Source organism: Dipodomys ordii, unplaced genomic scaffold (genome assembly GCF_000151885.1).
Source record: "Dipodomys ordii isolate 6190 unplaced genomic scaffold, Dord_2.0 Scaffold29, whole genome shotgun sequence".
NCBI classification, from domain to species: domain Eukaryota; kingdom Metazoa; phylum Chordata; class Mammalia; order Rodentia; family Heteromyidae; genus Dipodomys; species Dipodomys ordii.
The window spans coordinates 2655162-2659849 of record NW_012267245.1 but is presented as its reverse complement, the minus strand read 5'-3'; the positions used below and the strand labels follow the sequence as shown (position 1 = coordinate 2659849).

At 44.8% G+C, this 4688-nt stretch overlaps 1 protein-coding gene across 1 annotated transcript in view; it reads right to left on the bottom strand.

Annotated features, from left to right (window-relative positions):
* The window catches only part of Faf2 (Fas associated factor family member 2), a 56122-nt gene that overhangs the window by 43672 nt on the left and 7762 nt on the right, over positions 1-4688 (bottom strand). The window lies entirely within an intron of this gene.

The window sequence follows — 4688 nt, the reverse complement described above, 5'->3', positions numbered from 1 at the left end:
CAAAAAGAAAAAAAGCTGGAAGTGGCGCTGTGGCTCAAGTGGTAGAGCACTAGCCTTGAGCTGAAGAGCTGAGGGACAGCGCCCAAGCCCAGAGTTCAGGCCCCACGACTGGACCCAAAAAAAAAAAAAAAGTCAGACGCAGAATTGTGACTCAAGTAGTAGAGAGCTAGTCTTGAGCAAAAAAGCTCTGGGTCAGCACCCAGACTCTGAATTCAAACACCACGACTGGCACACTCACAAAAGAAAAAAAACTATATCCCTAGCTGGGCACCAGTGGCTCAGGTCCATAATCCCCAGCTGCTCAGAAGGCTAAGATTTGAGGATCACAGTTCAAAGCTAGCCAAGGCAGGAAAATCCATGAGATTTTATCCCTAATTAACCAACAAAAAGCTGGAAACATCTAAAAGCGCGAAGTAGCCTAAAATAATCATCTTCACTAGTTATTTAAAATCAGTGAGGGCTGGGAAGGTGGCTCAGTGGTAGAGTGCTTGCCTAGCATGCACGAAGCCCTGGGTTTGATTCCTCAGTACCACAGACACAGAAAAAGCCAGAAGTGGTGCTGTGGCTCAAGTGGTAGAGTGCTAGCCTTGAGCCAAAAAGAAGTTCAGGGACAGTGCCCAGGCTCTGAGTTCAAGCCTCAGGACTGGCCAAAAAAAAAAACACTTCATAAACATCAGATGGGCCTAGAAACAACAAATAACCCTCAGGAGTTCCAATCCAAATCACATGTCACAAGATGATGAAACAGTGGAAACTTGAGATTTCCAAAATATTTGACTTTCACAACTCCACATACACAACGAGAAACAGTGAGAAGCATCTTAGCAGGGTCGTGTTCTCTCTTGATGGGTATGGAGAATCTGAGCACATGCTCCCTGCTGTCAGTGAAGCCCACTAGAAAAACCTGGTGTTGCCACTCATGACTTGAATAAAATCTCTCATGGCTCCCCATGTCCCCGGATTATATTGAAAGTGTTTGCTCAGTTCAAAGGCCTCCAAAAGCTGGGGCTAGTTTACTCTTCCAGTCTGCTTTTCTATTTATTTTCCTTTTGTGCCAGTCTTGTGGCCAGTCTCAGGGCCTAAGTGCTGCCCCTTACTTTTTTCCACTCAAGATCGGCACTCTAGCCATTTGAGCCACAGCTCCACTACAGGCTTTTTGGTGGTTAATGGGAGGTTAAGAGTCTCATGGACTTTCTGGCCCAAGAGAGCTTCAAATCTCAGCTAGGATTACAAGCACGAGCCACTGGTGCCCAGTATCCAGTGTGATAGTCTACTCCCAATTCTCCAAATCCATCACAACAGTCCCACTCAACACATTCCCTTCTGCCCCAGTGTGCAACGTGTTTGTCAGCATTAAACACCCTCCTCCCACAACCAGCTGAAATTATCTCCCTCCTCCAAAGCATTAAGGTAGAGAGTGCCAAGCCTCCAGCGTTTAAGTCCAGACCCAGACCCACTAGCAGTTAAGTACTTGATAGTTTAAGGAACTTGAGCAAATCCACCAATAGATCTGTTCCCTCACCTGAGAGCAGGCATATCACCCATACTCCTTTACAGGACCACTGTATGAACTAAGCAATGATTATGAATTACCTAACACAATGCCTAAGGTATAGCAGTTACTCAACAACTGGTAACTGAGCTATCCTTCACCCTCCACCTATTGCTCTTACCCTAAGCTCTCATACCTTTAAAAAAAAAAAGCAAAGAAAGGGCTGGGAATGTGGTTTAGTGGTAGAGTGCTTGCCTAGCATGCATGAGGCCCTGGGTTCGATTCCTGAGTACTACATACAGAAAAAGCCAGAGGTGGTGCTGTGGCTCAAGTGGTACAGTGCTAGTCTTGAGCAAAAGCAGCTCAGGGACAGTGCCCAGGCCCTGAGTTCAAGCCACAAGACAGACAAAAAAGAAAAAGAAAAAAGAAGCAACTATACTACACTATGCACCCACTGTCTTCCGGGATACTCTCATTGTTCATGTCACCCATCTGGGCTTCTTACAATTATAGATAACATGGTTATAGATATAGATAAAATGATTTGTAAATCTCTGCACATACTACTTGTGCAAACCATTGGACCTGTCATATCTATTTCTTCATTAACAAATGGTGCTGCCAGGAGCTGTGGCTCACTCCTGTAATCCTAGTTACTCAGGAGGCTGAGATACAAGGCTCGTGGTTCAAAACCAGCCTGGGCAGGAAAGTCCCTGAAACTTTTATTTTTTTATTTTTTTTTTTGGGTCCGGTCATGGGGCCTGAACTCTGGGCCTGGGTGCTGTCCCTCAGCTATTCAGCTCAAGACTAGTGCTCTACCACTTGGGCCACAATGCCACTTCCGGCTTTTTTCTTTTTGCTTATGTGGTGCTGAGGAATCGAACCCAAGGGCCTCATGCATGCAAGGCAAGTGCTCTACCCCTGAGCCACCTTCCCAGCCCAAATCCCTGAAACTTTTATCTCCAGTTAACCACCAGAGCTGTGGCTCAAGTGGTAGATCGCTAGCCTTAAGCTGAAGAGCTGAGGGACAGCACCCAGGCCCTGAGTTCAAGCCCCATGACCGATAAAAACAAATAGTGCTTAACTCTTTATAGTCCTCCCAAGAGGTTTCAAAGAGCGGGCAATGGTCATCTCTCATGCCTGGAATTCTAGCTACTCAGGAGGCTAAGATAGGAGAAATGTGGTTCAAAGCTACCCCAGGCAGAAAAATCCAAGAGACTCTTATCTCCAATTAACCAGCATAAGGCCAGAAGTGGAGGTGCAGCTCAAGTAGCAGAGTGTTAACCAAGCAAGCCAAGCAAACTGACCAAGTCCAGCAAGTACAAGGCCCAGAGTTCAAGCCCTGGTACCCACAGAAAAAGAAAGAAAGAATGAATGAATATTAAAGCACAGGTTTAATGACCGTCTTATCATAAATCTCATCATGACTGTTTATATAACAGTGTTCAACAAGTTCAATTTTTTAAATCTTCATTAATCCTTATTAATCTTAACTTTGTGGCTCAAATGATAGAGCACTAGCCTTAAGCAAAAAAGCTAAAGGACAGCCAGGCATTGGTGGCTCACATCTGTAATCCTAGCTACTCTGGAGGCTGAGATCTGAGGATCACAGTTCAAAGCCAGCCTGGGCAGAAAAGTCCACGAGACTCTTATCTCTAATGAACGACCAGAAAATTGGAAGTGGCACTGTGGCTCAAGTGGAAGAGCGCTAGCCTTGAGCCGAAGAGCTCAGGGACAGCACACACACACACACACACACACACAAACACGAGCTCAGGGACAGCGCCCAGGCCCTGAGTTCAAGCCCCACAAAACACACACACACACACACACACACACACACACACACACACACACACACACACACACACACACACAGAGCTAAAGGATGGCTTCCAGACCCTGAGTTCAAATCCCAGCACAGGGACCAAAACAAGGGCAGTGCGGGAGAAGTACAACAAGATTTACAAATATTTTCCTAACACAGACTTGATCCGGAATAGCCATAAGGGGTAAAGTGGTCTCCAAAGTTAAATAAAACTCTGAAATTGGTGGTCTACAAGGAGTGGAAGCTGATTATCTGCTCTCTACATAACTATTTCATTTTAGTGAGCTGGGTCAATTTCTCTACTGACAATGCCAACCAAACATCAGCTATAGAAAGAGAGGAGTGATGTTGTCCAAAAAGAAACGTACTCATTACCTGACTTATGAAATGGTAACCTCCCTGTACATCACCTTTCTATGAACAACAAACAACAACAAATATTAACTATATGTCTCTAATAGCATTTTACCATTTATACGCTTCCAACACAATTCGAGGAGGGATACCTCAAAACTGACGGCGAAATCTAACAAAGTTACAGAAAGGTGAGAACACACACACGAAATTAAACAATGCACCATTTACATTCCATTCTCAACATCATACCATCATACTTACAAAGACTATACCGCAGAGAAGTTAAAAGCTTAGGAAAGCTTCTGGAAAGATGGGCCTAGCTTTAAATCTGGTGCCATCATTTAGACCGTTAGATTGCTAGTTGTGTGCTCTAAGCATGCTATCCATACTTACATCCTTCATCTGGACACGTAATAGTATGAACTTGGTAGAGTTATTAGTCGTAAATGAGATGGGTATGCTATTTGCCTAGCTGAGTACTTACACTATGATGAATATGTAATAAATGGTGTTCTACATAGTAATGCATGAATACTAAGGTTCTCCATAAATACTGCTGAAGCTAAGTTCCAGTGGCTCATACCTGTAAAACCTAGGCACTCAGAAGACTGAGATCTGGGGATCATGGTTGGAAGCCAGCCAGGATCTGGAAGTGGAGCTGTGGTTCAAGTAGTAGAGCACCAGCCCGGAGCAAAAAAAGCAAAGGGACAGCACCCAGGCCCTGAGTTTGAGCCCCAGTACCAAGAACACATTTAAAAAGAAATACTCCTGGTGGCTCATGCCTGTAATCCTAACCATTCAGGAGGCTGAGATCCGAGGATCATGGTTCAAAGCCAGCCCAGGCAGGAAAGTCCATGAGACTCTTATCTCGAAAACCTGAAGTGGCGCTGGGGCTCAAGTGGTAGAGTGCTTGCTTTGAGCTGAAGAGCTCAGGAACAGCGCCCAGGCCCAGCATTCAAGCCCCACAACCGACCAACATATATATATATATATATATATATATATATATAT